At 40.0% G+C, this 15,087-nt stretch overlaps 1 pseudogene across 1 annotated transcript; it reads right to left on the bottom strand.

The window, feature by feature from the left end:
• Positions 1–214: 214 nt before the first annotated feature.
• Positions 215–1,262, bottom strand: LOC149249438 (uncharacterized; annotated as a pseudogene). The gene is made up of 2 exons (XR_016265855.1): positions 1,038–1,262; positions 215–899 (listed from the first exon to the last, which is right to left on the bottom strand). The product of XR_016265855.1 is annotated as an uncharacterized LOC149249438 (transcript).
• Between the last annotated feature and the right edge of the window lie 13,825 nt (positions 1,263–15,087).

The raw sequence follows: 15,087 nt of genomic DNA, 5'->3' as shown, positions 1-15,087 counted from the left end.
CTTAGAAATTTGAAATTAGAAAAACTATCAGACATATCAATTTTACTTTTATGTGAAATTTTATATTTGTAAGAGTAGAAGCTATCAAACATGTCAAAAATAAAGTATTGATGGCCAACAAAACTCCAATCTGTATCACAACAGGGACACCCCAAGTTGACAAATAGCACGAACACAGGTCAAACTTGGTAGGGGCAAAGACAAAGCGAACAGAAATCACGAGCCTTGTGTTGCTTCAAAGGGGCAAAGTGCCTAGCAGCACGTACAGTGGCATTTTGCAGGTGTAAATCTGGTTTTCATCTCCCCACGCCTCTTTAAACCTTCTCAATGCCTTTTCATCTAGAAGCTCAACGCCCTTCTCTCTCGCCGTGACCACCGCATTGGAAGAATTGCAGAATACCAAAAACCTTTTCAACGACAGCTGTATCTCCATCTCCATTTCCAAGGGATTACCTTCGCTCCCCACTCCATTTTCTAGCACCGGCTCGAGCGGGAACGGCAGCTTCCTGTATCCATCTAACATATACTGAACTTCTGGTTGCCGGTAAGGCATGCTTGACACCACCAAATCAGCACCCAGTGCATCGACAGCAGGACTGACGCTGCCCATTCCATAAGTCCACACGGCTATCACGCCCCCTGGTTTGCGCAGGACGCGTTTGACTTGAGAGTAGGACGCGTTTGACTTGAGAGTAAAACGTCTCGAGGTCGAACCAGTGGACTGCCGTGGCCACCGTTACGAGATCCACCGATCTCTCCTCCCCCACGATCGAAAAGAGCTCTTCATCTGTCATGACGGGCGGTGTGACAGCATATGTCACTTTGGGATGCTTTCGCGCCAAATCCAGCTGCTCCTTGCTTCTGTCTGTGGCGATCACGCGATCGTAATGCTCTGCAATCTACGCTCTCATCATTTCATTAAATCTGTTTTAGGTGGCAATGATCTCATAATTTCATGTGAAACCTGAGAATTACTAGATATGAGAAAAAAATCAAGAGAGAAAAATGATATGAAAGAAGAGGGCAGGAGAGGTTACAGAAACAGAAGCCTGCCCATTGCCTGCACCCACATCCCAAGCCAGTTGGTGATTGGCATTGAGAGTTGCCAACATGGAAAATAAGGAAGCTGGATAAGCAGGCCTGCTTTCTAAGTACTCCTTTGCTTGTTTATCAAACGGCCCCGACATCTTCTCCTCTGTATTCTCACGCAGTCGCAGCTACAGAAGGGTCGCTTCCCGGACTCGCTCGTGATCACCCATGATTTATGCAATTTTTTATTGCGTGAGGTGCAAGTAATGTCCCTTATCCTCATATATTTAAATATTTACTTAAGATTTTAAATACATGCTTCCATGTAAAGCAATCATAGTTATTGGTCCAAAGAAACTGCGTCGTTGATTAAAAGGGAGTCGTGTTTGATCTTTGAATAGGCCACACCTCTGCTCAAATAGCTAGTTTCGAAGAATATGCAATATCTCTTTTTAAAAAAAAAATTAAGATGGCTTGGCGATCACACTAATTAATGGCCTTGATAGTATTTCTAAATCCCAAATCTTAAATTTTTGATGCAAAATTCACACAAACTTATTAGACCCTGCCTCCGCGGCACTATAGCATTTTTCTCAGCTCAAAGTGTGTTGACCCAATATTTTGCTGAGTTTTTGTAATTTTCACTGGGACTATAGCATTTTTCTCAGGTGATTTTTGTAATTTTAAATTACTGTAAATGTTAAAAAACTGTTTAGTATTTTTATTTTTTTATATTTTGATGCTATTGTTCTACCAATAATATCATACTCATACTCAATGATGTGAGAACTGACGCAATTACAATAACAAAAACTAAACGATAATAAATATGCCATTAATATTATTAGTGCAACTTTTCTTGTGTGTAGCGGAGTAAGCAACTCTGCACAATACTGAGATTTGCCACTTCATTTCTAGGACGGTGGAATATTTAAAACAATTCACCATATTTCAGAAATTTGTCTTTGTGTATGTTAAATTGTGGAATATAAATAATTCGATGACGGAAAATGCCATGCAGAAATGTGTTGTGATTGTTTCGAAAACTATGATTTCTTCAGACAACTCTAAATTGTTCACTAACTTTTTAAAATTATCATTTGTCAACTACCTTTAATTATACAACATGCAATATAATAATTTTTAATAGCTTAACATAAATTTATAATTATTTTCATTTATTCTTTAAATAAAATATTTTGAGTATTTTTGTTTTATAATTAATTATAATAATTTTATTGTGTTTGTTTTAAATTATCTATTCTATTATTATAAAATATAACACTTGTGTGGAGGTTTGCCCGTGCGGAATGCAAAACTGCTTAGAGTGACTTAAATTTTTATTTAAATCGGTTAGGTTACGTTCCACTCTTTTTACTATTTTTTTAAAATTAATATTTATCAAATATATTTATTTATACAACATTCCGCAGCAAATCATTGTAAAAATATGACACGTGGCTAACACTTGACCCATTCAAACGGGCCATCATCACCGGCTCAGCCCATTCATAACACAGTCCTCCCTCCTGGCGCCTATGCTGGCAATGGCTCCGTTCTCCGTTTTCATTCTCTCCGTTCTCCATTTTCATTCTATCTCCGTCCATTATCGTTTAGTACTCTACATCTCTCACCTTCATATTAATGCACGCGACCCTCCGCTCCAACTATACTCAAGGTGGTCTTGCAAACTTTGAATCCACGTCTTTGTTTTTTCCAATGGCATCAGCCCATGGGAGCTTCATTCAACGTTAAATAAAAAATACATAACTTTTAAATTTTATAAAATGATAAATAAGAAACACATAAAACATTTACCTAGGTTAGAAATATTAATCCCAACCATCGCCTTAAACACCTTTACAATAATTATACTTGTTAGAAGTATTTTTGCAGGTTGCGTCTGTTTGAAGATGGAAACAGCCAGCCTTAAACACCCTTACAAAAGCTATATTTGTTAGAAGTGTTTTTGCAGGTTGCATCTCTGTTTGAAGATGGAAAGACTGAAGTATTGGGCAAACCATTCACAACAAATAATTCAAGTCATTTTAATGTATTTTGGTAATTAGATATGGGCAAGCATTCATTCTGAGACGATTGCCCACACTCCCCAAAAGTGCGCGATTATGATCACACTCAACAACGACATATTAATTATAAAATTGTATGTTGAGATAAATATGTTTGTAAAAGTTATTTTGCAAAAGAGTAAGAGGATTGGAGAGAAAGAGAGGCAGTCTATCAGGAGAAAATGGTGGAGCAAATTTTGGTGGGCGCCTCATCTAAATGTATTTTTATCCAAGGTTTTTAATGTGTTGCTCCAACCTTACTTTATTTTACTCTTCCTTTTTGCCATGAGTGAATTCTGTAATTTTTAAGTTTTCATGATTTAGAATTCAGTCAAAGGTTTTTAATGTGTTGCTCCAACCTTACTTTGTTTTATTCTCTCTTTTTGACATGACTGAATTCTGTAATTTTTAAGTCTTTGTAATAACTGCGCCAAATCAGATTCGCGAAGAGTCATAGAGCCGCGCGAAATCAGCTTAGCGAAGAGTCATACCCCTCTGCCTCTACATGTAAAAAATTCTTTTTAGTGTAGAAACAAGTGTTTTACTAACAGTTAAAGTTGTTTTGAGGGTAGATTGTCTTTAGCATATTTACAAGCATAAAGTTTATCTTCTTATTCTAAAAAATGGCAACATCAAGCACAAGCTTGACTAATCCTCAGATACCTCAATTTAATGGTAAAAATTATGATTATTGGGCTATTATAATGAAGGCCCTGTTTTCTTTTCAAGGCCCTATTTTCTTCTCAAGGCATTTCGGATTTGGTGGAGAATGGTTTTCAAGAACCAAGAGATTATGATTATTGGGCTATTACAGTCAAGGCCCTGTTTTCTTCTCAAGACATTTGGGATTTGGTGGAGAATGGTTTTTAAGAACCAACAGCTGCAGCAACATACAATGCCTTATCTCAACCACAAAGAGATTTTTTAAGGGACAACACGAAGAAGGATTCAAAAGCCTTGTTCTATATTTTCCAAGCAGTTTATGAAAGTATTTTCCCAATGGTTGCAACAACAATGAAGTCCAAGCAAGCATGGGACACCCTTTAGACAGCCTACCAAGGCATGGCAAAAGTCCAGAGAACAAAGCTACAAATGTTGAGAAGAGACTTTGAGACACTTTGTATGAAAGAATCTGAGAATGTAGACTAGTTTTTTACACATGTAAGTGCATTGGTTACTCAAATTAGGTCTCATGGTGAGACACTTAAGGAAAGAAGAATAATTGAGAAAGTTTTGAGAAGTTTGCCAGCAAGGTTTGATGCCATTGTTGTGGCCATAGAAGACACAAAGGATCTCTCACGATTCTCACTCAATGAGCTTAATGCATCACTGATTTCTCATGAACATAGACTGAATAGAGCAATAAGCTCCTCATTGGAGCATGCCTTCAAGACAAGTTTTATGTGGTCAAGGTAGAGGCAGAACAAGATCATATGCTAGAGGAAGAGGAAGAGGAAGAAGCCCACACAAAGGTGGAAAAAGTAGCCCTTCAAGCTCAAGTGGAAGAGGCAACAATCAAAATCCAAGTCAAGGCCCAAGCCAAAATCAACCACAAGGTCAGAGGTATGATAAATCTCAAGTTCAATGTCATTACTGTTAGAAGTATGGTCATTATGCAAATGAATGTAGAAAGAAGCAATATGACATTAGTAACAAACTAAGTATAAATTTCACAAAAGAAAATCAGAACCATGATAGCATGTTTTTAGCTTGTAATGTAGCACAAGAAAAGCAAAGTGATATATGGTATTTAGATTCAGGATGTAGCAACCACATGTAAGGAAACATAGAAATGTTTTCCAAACTAGATGAAAGCGTGAAATCTGAAGTGACATTAGGGACTGATAGCAAAGTCTTTGTCATGGGAAAAGGAAGAGTTAATATCCTAACAAAGAAGGGGGACAAGAAGTACATCTCAGATGTTTACTTTGTCCCCAGTCTGAAGCATAACATCATATGCATTGGACAACTCATGCAAAATGGCTACAATGTCTTCTTCAAAATTGATGTGTGCACAATTTTCAATAGGCCTCCACGCAGACACCTGATTGCAAAGGTTCAGATGAAAAACAATAGAATGTTTTCCCTAAAATTAAAATCAGATTTGCAGAAAGATGCACAAGCACAACTCTTAATGAACTAACAAGAGAACGGAAAAAAAGGGGCAGCTGTCACACAAGTAAACTTTCAAGCAGAGGTCAAAGATGAAAATTGGTTATGGCATTTGAGATTTGGACACCTCAACTTTGGAGGTTTGAATTTGCTGCATAGGAAAGGCATGGTGAAGGGACTAGCACTCATAGAAAAACCGAACAGCCTATGTGAAGGATGTATCTTGGGCAAGCAGCATAGAGAGACATTTCCAACAAGAAAGTCAGTAAGGGAAAAGGCACCTTTGGAGATTGTCCACTCAGATTTATGTGGACCAATGCAAACACCATCAATTGGTGGTAACCACTATGTATTGAATTTCATAGATGACTACACAAGGAAGACATATGTCGATCTCCTAAAACATAAAAGTGAAGTGTTTGAGCACTTTCGTCAATACAAAGTTCTTGTTGAGAAGCAAAGTGGACACTACATCAAAGTCCTCAAGACTGACAGAGGTGGAGAATACATCTCAAATGACTTCCTTCGATTTTGCAGGGAGCATGGAATTCACAAGCAATTTACAACAAGGTATATACCTAAGAAAAATGGTGTAGTGGAAAGAAAGAATAGGACCATTATGGAAATGGTAAGGAGTATGTTGAAGGCAAAGCATTTTCCAAATGATTATTGGGCTAAAGCTGTCACTTGTGTAACATATATCTTGAATAGATGTCCGTCAAAAATCGTCCAAAACATAGTTCCTAAAGAGGCATGGAGTGGAAGAAAGCATAATGTCACTCACATGAGAGTTTTTGGATGTGTGTGGTGAGCTCCAGTATTGCAGCAATGATGTTGCAACTCCTCGGACTCCCTTCTTTACTTTTATCAACTCAGTAGTTCGTAACAAACTTGGAAGCAACAGTGCTATATGCACAAGTACTAGCTCTTACTGCAGGCTGTCGCTTGATCAGCTGGCACAAGTTCGCCAGGAGCTTAAGCCAACTTCGATGAGTTCTTAGAAGAAGCTTTTCACTATGATGGATGAAAGCTAACTCAAAAGAGGCTAGTCTACTTGTAGAAGGGAGATGAAAGCTGAAAGGAAATGCAAACCCTAGCAAACCCTAGTTTTACCGACTAACCCTACTGGTGCAAGAAAAGAGATGAAAGTTGTAGAAATGGATGCCATTGACCCTTGGAAAGGTAAAATGCATGTGACTAAACTACTTCTGAAGTAAAATCTGGAAAAAAACATCTTTTTGCATTTTGAGTAATTTTGCAAAATTATTATGCATGTGCTTTAACGATTTTTGACTGTGCAGAGGTTGATTGGAGAAAGGAAATGGGGTAGGCACTTGCAGGAGGTTGGGAAGGTAAGAAGAGGGCCTAAGGGGTCCCTGACACCCTTCCAGAGAGTTTCACAGTGATCAGATCTCGAAAACCGCTCACGTGAACTTCTACAAGAAGTCTGCAAGGGTTCTATAGGATGTTCTACACGAAGGTTTGAAAGAGGATTTTGGAGGGTTGATGGTGGAAAAACGGTGGGAATGTGGAAATGGAGGTTGGATGAGGATGTGAAGGGGTATAGTACCTGGTGAATGAAGCTAAGGAGTGATTAAGGTGGTTGGATTTGTTCAAGGATGTAGGGAGCAATGTTGCACAAGAATGTAGAAATTATGGCAAAGTGGGAAAGTGTGGAAAATGAAGGGAAGGAATCTTGGATTAAGGATTGAAGCAGGTTGTATGATGGAGGAAGGGAAGGCAAGGAAGTATCACAGGTGTTCTTCACACTATTTTCCAAAACTGATCAAACAAAGATTAGGAAAACCAAAGATCTAGCTATTTTGACCTAATTTGACCTAAAAACCAGAAACATGATGAACATAAGTTTATTGGCAGAAAATCATGCAAGATAACTATGGAAACTAAGCAAGAACAGATTCTAAACATGCAAGTACAACTGATATCAACTTTCCTAACTAAAAATCTAACACTAGCAATTGCATGAAGAGGCAAAAACAGTGTTTTTGTGGCAGCAAGTATGCCTTGGTCTCAGCTCATGGTCCCAAGGAGGGAGAGATGAGATCAAGGATTGCTTGATGGCATTTTCTTAGATCTTTTCTGTTATCAAACTATCAAATCAACCTGAAGCATGAAAAAATATCTCAATCATCAAAAAAAACCTAAGTAACAAAGCAAGATCTTAACTTAAATAACATAAATTATTCTATGAATGCAGAAAAGACACATAAAAGTACACAAAGGAGGTACTGGCACTTACGTTAGGCCCAAAACCAAGAGCTACAGCCTCCTAAGAAATATTAGAGCTGGTGCAAAGCTGGATTCATCTTTATTGATTAAAAAATAATAGTTACATCCCAAAAACTGTCTACAAGAAAAAGCTCAAAAATGTGTTGATACAGAGCTACACTAGAGTGTGAAAATAGACTAACAAAATGACTAACCTACTGACTAAAATCTAACTATAATCTGACTAACATCTCACTAACCAAACTGAGGCGTAAGCCTTCTTATTTATACAAATTGAGGACCCCAACAGTCCTCCTAAACTTTAGGAACTCGGCTTCCAAAACTTGCAGTTAACAACAACTTTACTAGCCCTGCTCGGTTGCCTTTGTGATCATCGATGTGGTTGCCCTTGAACTCTGAGCTGCTGGTGAAGAATTTGAGGTAAGGGATGATAAATAAAGGGGACACCTTCCTACAAATCCTCTCCCTTGTTCTTCCACGAATTTGGCTGCCAAGTGCTCATTAAACCTTTGATTTTGTCTCAAAATTGACCAAAAATCTGCATAAAGCACACTTTAGACTTTTTGGCATAATGACTAACCCAATTCACTCTATTAGCATAAATATAATAAAAAATATGCAATAAACTAATGAGAATGGTGGATTAAGTCGAATTAGGAGGCTAAATGAGCCCATATAATTACCCATTTCTGGGGCTCATCAGTGTGGCTTATCCACATGTCTCGAATGAGTTGAGGAAGAAGTTGGACAACAAGAGGGAGAAATGTATATTTGTTGGATGGAGTGATGAATCCAAGGCATACAAGCTCTACAATCCATCAACTAAGAAAGTCATAATCAACAGATATGTACAGTTCATAAAAGATGAAGCATGGGATGGAAGTTTAGAGAAGACAGTCAATGTCAAAGAATGTATACCACATGAGGACAAGGAGGAATTAACAACGACAAGTAATTCCTCAACAATGACTCCCTCTACTCCTATTCAAGTGCAACAAAGCAGGCAGCAAGCAACACCATTAACAAATAATAGGATAGTTTCACGCAGCCAAGCAAGTGCTTCTCCAAGCATGCTACAAAGCACAACACCTAGTGACATGTCAAACCCATCTTCTGTAAGCACAAGAAGACCAAAATTCAGAAATTTAAATGAAATTTATGAGCAAGAAGAAGTTGATAGCAATTCTAGTCTGAATTCCTTATTTGCCTTGTTTTTTCATGTAGATGAACCAATCCATTTCGAGGATGCAATCAAAGAATAAAATTGGGTTGCGACAATGGAGGAAGAAATAGAAGCAATAGAAATGAATGACACATGGGAGTTATTGAACCTTCCGAAATAAAAACATGTCATTGGAGTGAGGTGGGTCTATAAGAGAAAAAATAACATTGAGGGAAAGATTGAAAGGCACAAAGCAAGGCTAGTCGTCAAAGGATACAAGGAGCAATGTGACAGAGATTACATGGAGAAGTTCGTGCTAGGCGTGAGGATGGAGATAGTGTGCACAGTTATGGCGATTTTCGCATAACATAAATGGAAAGTGTATCAAATGGATGTAAAATCAACATTCTTGAATGGGGTGCTGAATGAGGAAGTGTATGTTATGCAACCGCCTAGTTATTAGGTTGAATGCCAAGAAGACATAGTGTATCGATTGAGGAAATCTCTTTATGGGCTTAAGCAAGCACCGCGCACATGGTATAACAACATAGATGCCTAATTGTTGGACAATGGTTTCGACAAATGTGACGGTGAACCTACTCTCTACATCAAAGAGAGCGAAGCTAAGATTCTCATTGTCGTCTTATATGTAGTGTTATAGACATTTTTGTGCCTTACAACATTGAGCATGAAATGTCCATAATCTAAGGGATCCAAAGTCCCTAAACATGTTGTTCTTACCCCTTGAGGAACAAGGCTAACAAACCACAGCAATTCACAGAAGTTCTCCACCTGAAATTGCTCAAAAACAAGTCAATTCAGGATCATGTCAACTGCTCCACTGGCTATCTGCGCTGAATGTCAATGGCTCCACTGGCTACCTGCATTGAATGTCAACTGGAACAAAGGCTACCTGCGCTGAACGAGATTGGAAAAGTGGCAGACTCATTCCTCAAGGTGTCAGAACCCAGGAAGCTTCCAAAATGACACTTGCCTCAGGGAATTCGACTGGTGATGAGTAAGAGGTTCCAAATCTCCAAGTGGAAGCAAGAACCTCCAAGTGGACTCAAGAACTGACAGAGGGAGAGGACACTAGTCAGATCTCAAGCTGACTCATCCTCTCTCCAAACATCTATATATGGATCTCTCCTCCATGAGATCTTAGGGGGCTGGAATTTTGTGAATGCAAAGAATTGCTGTTGGTTTGAGACTGGAATCATTGGGTGCTTAACGCTTTGAAGGGGCTGAAGATAGGAATTCCATTTGCTGGGAAGGAGATGCTGGATTGGAGCCCTCTGGGTTGTATCTCTTCCTGAACCTTGTTATTCATCAATAAAGCTATCTTGGTTTCTCCTATATGCTGATGTATTTTGATGTATGAATGTATTAGTGTATTTGGTTTATTTCTAATCCTCAACTAGTTATGAATGTGAACATCTGTCTTTGAGTAGTGTTCTTCTCTTGTCTCAAGTAGCTGTTCTCTTGTCGCAAGTAGCTGTTCTCTTGTGATCTTGCAGGAAGTTGTAGCTGGATAAGCAAGAAAGCAAGTAGCTGTGAACACCCAAAGAGAAGGGAGATTGGATCGAGGGACAAACGGAAGACACCGGTAAGTCTATTGATCTCTCTTCTTTCACATTTCATAAAGGAAGAAACCAGTATAGCTGTACTCGTTTGTTGCTAAGGCACTGTCACACCTTAGGTGGATAGGATCGTCCTGCATAGGCATTTTTCCCCACAACAAATTGGCAACTCCGCTGGGGAGATTTGTTTAGTCATTTTATTTGTGTTTCTATCATTGTTTGCATCATAGACTTGATAGTAACAATCGAACTGCATCTTTCCCGGATGCAAAGTAGAAAGTTGCTACTTTGATCCAGTTGCTGGACTTGTCTATGATCTTAACAATGGATTCACAAATGATTTGATGATCCTTGTGATAGATCTTAGTGGCTTTCAAAGCATCCCTTTGATTATACCTTGCTTGTGTTTCTGATTTGGCCTGAAACTGTTGATTTTTGAGCAATTTGTGACCCAGAACCCAGGAGAAACGAGAGTTTCTCCTTCAGCGCAACTGCTGTGAAGGCAGTCTGCATTTCAACGCAGGTCCCGTGAAGGTTACCTGCGCTGAATGTCAAATCCTCAGTGTTGAGGTTGCGCTGAACCAGTTTGGCCTGGTGCAGCTGGGGTTATCTGCTCTTTGTTGCCCTGTTTAGATCTCTGTTTTTTGCAGCCTTTAACCAGCATAGGTACCAGTCTAAAAACCCCTTTTTCTCTGCTTACATTCCGCCTCCTTTTGTACAAAAAGACTGTGAGTGTTTTTATGTGTTTGTGGCGTCATTTACAGTTTTCCTTTGCATGAGTAAAATAGTCATCCTGTAGCCTTTGATTCAGATCTGATTGATTGTGATCTTAGAAGAGAGTTCATTGGCTGTTTACAGATTGATTATAGATTTACTTTTGCTTATTGGTTTGAATTTGTCTCTTTTAAGTGTCAAAACAAGTCTTTATTTCAAAAATCGTTAAGTAGTGTAATCTCTTCTACCCTCTCTGATTTCGAAAAAGTGAACTTGTTTGTATTGATCATTTAAAAGCAAATTCCAAGTTGTACAAAAAGCTTTCTTTGTAGGCATCAATACTAAGAAAGCGGAAAACAAACAGCTGCATTGTGCATTTGCATTTGATAAGTTTGCATGTTGGATTTAGGAAAAGTGCATTAGAGTGTGCTGATTGCTCTTTGAGAAAAGATGGTGTCTTTCTTTTCCCTTAGTAGCTAGGATTTTCAAAGTTGAAAAGATATAAAGCTTGCTTATCATCTTTAGACTGAATTTAGGAATTTGTATCATACATCTCGTGGTGAACCTTGAAAGGCAAACTTTAAAAAGATCAACCTAAAATAAATTGAATGAACTTAACAACGCTTTGTAACATAACGCACAACATAGAGGTCTAGGCTAGAGATGTGTTCCGGCGTCGTTAAGCCTAGTGACTGTCGATCTCGTGGAAGGTGGGTGATTCCTCCTGAGGGACGATAGCGCTAGTACGGATTGTGCTCCCACGTACCGTCGCGTATATATTGGGAGACCCCTATAGGCATATATCCTTTATCCTTAGGAAGCCGTGTCGGCCGCCCTACTGATCGCAATGCAGTGAACACAGCGTTCACGAAGATCGACCGCCCGTACCTTAAAAAGTATTCCGCGGTTTTGCGAAAAGTTTGGCACACCCTCTGCCTAGAACTCCAGAGTAGTTCCTTTTGGCCTTTTTCAGACTCTATAACAGAAAAAGTCCATCCGAGCATTTGTCACTTCGGGCTCGTTAAAACATCGAAGGAGACTAGAGTCATCTTTAGCTTTTTCTCGACTCTTTAAAAGTGAAAAAGCAAGTTGTGTCTAAAGCGTCTAATAAAATTCATTCAATTCGGAAACACCAATTTCCCTTTTGTATTTTGGTTGATCTAGTAATCCGCAATCGTGGAAGAAAGTCAATTGAAACCCCGTCGTTCGCGGAGGCTTACGAGTCAACCGTCTTTGTCTCCGGAATCGAAAACAGTACGGACAAAGCGAACTCGTTTAACCGGTTCAAAATGTCCTATCAAAGTTAGAACAAGTGTTCCAACAACATCTGAGATTCCGGTTACTCCAAACATTTCTGGAAACCCTGCCTCTATAGAAGAAGTTCAACAGCCACAGAGGGACAATAACACTGATCCTGGTCTGGGGGCAAATACTTGTGTTACTGAACCAGTTCCATCTGTAACCGGTTCAGAGAGTCTTGCTCCTCAAACAACTGTCGCTGTCGATTCAACCCCTTCTTCGGCACCAGAAATATTTTACGGACCTGACGGTCTTCCTCTTCCACCTGGTTTGATTGCGATAGAGGAAATTGCAGAGGATCCGGGGTCACTCTATTTCCTTCATCAGAAGTTAATCCACCACAAGTGGAAGTTCCTGTAGAATCGCTAGGCAATCTATTGGATAGACTCAAAATGTCTGAACAACCGTCAACATCTAGGACTGTGTCGAATGACACAGTGACAACAGAAGCCCCTGCCGTCACTCCGACAATGTTTTCCGGCATACCATCTGTCCCGACTAGCTCGCAACAGCTAGAAGGAGTCCACCAAGGGACTATTTCGACAGTGTGGTCTGTTCCAGTTTGTTCATCCGGAATAATATCCGGCAACTCTTATGTTGAGACTCGCCAGATTGATCCATTTGGAGGTCAATTTGGGCAATCCAGTCCCCAAGGACAAACAATCCCCTTGAGTTCCGGATTGCTACCGTATGGGGGGCAGTATGCCCTTTCATTACCCCCTCCGGGAGGGTACCCATATGGGAGTTCACAACAGTATTCAGGTTATACTGGAATTACATCAAGTGGTTGGGTACCTATGCTACCTCAACAACCAAGGGTTGTATATTCTATGCAACAGTGTGTACCTATGTCGAACATCCCAACCACACCGGCTATTGTAACTGTGTCACAAGTTCAAACGTTTCCTGTTGTATGTCAACCTCATATTTCTCAGGTTGTAATGCAACAGCCCCTTGACCCTGGGACACAACCACAATCGCCAACTGGTGGGGCGACACAGGTCCAAACGGGTACAATTACCCCACACCTTGGTCCAACAGTTAGTATAGCACAACAGAACATGGCTTCACAACCGTGGCTGGTGCAATACCACAATTCCAGCAAGTGTACCAAGGTTCTGAGCAGCAGATCTTTGCGAACAGTGGACAACCGTACATTCAAAACGGTCAAAACCAACCACTTTATAGTGGTCAAGTCCACCAACCGTATCAGTCATACCAACATCAATTACATTATGCTGGTATGCAAAGGCCCACTGCTCAAGCGATTCCATCGTACCCTGGTTATGCTTCACCTAACCTGAATCAACAGTTACCATTTGTGGCAACTTTAGAGTTACCCGATTTACACCGGCTAACCAATGATCCGATTGCTTATGCCCCTTGGTGGCCAGCGATTCCTCACAAACTTCCATCTGACATTCCTAAATTCAATGGAAATCCAGGTGAAGACCCATCGAATCATGTGATGACTTTTCATCTGTGGTGTTCCTCAAACACCTTAAATGATGATTCGATAAGGCTTCGCCTTTTCCAGAGGACGTTAACGGGTCCAGTGGCAAAATGGTATATTGAGTTACTTAGAGCCTCGTTTGACAATTTTAGCTCCCTAGCCACGACTTTCTTAACCCATTTTCAATTACCAATAACGTATGAAATGGGAACAGAAATATTAACCAACTTCAAGTAGACAACTGCCACTCATATATCCGATCATATACATGAATGGCGTCGTCGTCGTAGGATGGTAAAAGCATACGTTCCCGATCAGCTGTTAGCTGAATGGTTTATAAAGTCGTTACTTCCTGCTATAACAGAGGATGTGGCGAAGGGGGGAGTCGTAACAGAGGAGCAAGTTATTGCTCGTGCACAATATCTAGACTTAGTTTATACTCAGTCTGGCACACTCTACGACAAAATACCGGACGCCCTTAGACCGGAATTCTCAATTCCTCCTCCTCCTAAATCAAATAGTGACTCTCATGCCGGCGATGGCGTGATTGGCACGGTAAACGCGAAATCGACAAAGGCTTCGTCTAAGAAAGCCCGTAAGAATTCGGATCGAAATGCAAAAGATGAAATTCTTGCTTCGGAAGTAAATGCCGTATCAGCGGATAAGGGCAAAGAAACCAAACAACCAGGGAGAAAGAAGAAGCAAAACAAAGGGAAGAAGAAGAAATAGGGTGAGTCATCCCCTGAAAAAACTTCTTCAAACCCTCCTGGAAATAGGAAATATCCATGTCAAATATGTGATGAGGAGGATCACCGGACAGGAAATTGTCCATACAAAGCTGAGCTTAGAAGATTCTTCAAAAGTTCGCAAACCTCAGCTGTGTTAACTGATCCCTTTCCCAATCCAGGTCAAAATCTGGTTGATAGTGGAAATGCTTCCCCGTTGCAAGTACTTATGTTGTCAGTTTCAAAACAGCAGAATGATGCTTTGATTTCGACAAGGAACAAAGATTACGGGAATCGGCAGCTGTCGAACGACAAAGGTAAAGATCAACCAAGTAGTTCGACAACAACTTCGACAGAAGTTGTACCACCCATCATTCCTGAATTAACAATAAAACCGCCAAAGGGAGTAGTACACAAGTCGACATTTAATCCTCGCACCAGAGCGGTGCAGCATTATAACATAGTGGAAGATTTGGCCCAATCGCCATCTGCTATGTCGACTCTTGAAGTACTACAAAATTGCCCATCCCAAAGGCAGGCTTTGTTATCGGCTATTGGTGGGGTTGATCCCAAGGATTCCAATCTTGTATCGTTTAATCACAAAGGATACGATCCTCAGTTACCAGCTCAACTAGCTTTCCTTATTCAAGTGAAAGCCCTCAACAAGACTGTTCACCGAACAATTATTGATGAG

Source organism: Pinus tabuliformis, chromosome 7, assembly GCF_031772625.1.
Source record: "Pinus tabuliformis cultivar Carrire ecotype Pingquan chromosome 7, CPIR1, whole genome shotgun sequence".
NCBI classification, from domain to species: domain Eukaryota; kingdom Viridiplantae; phylum Streptophyta; class Pinopsida; order Pinales; family Pinaceae; genus Pinus; species Pinus tabuliformis.
The sequence above is the reverse complement of the archived record's forward strand: the minus strand, read 5'-3'. Positions and strand labels throughout refer to the sequence as shown.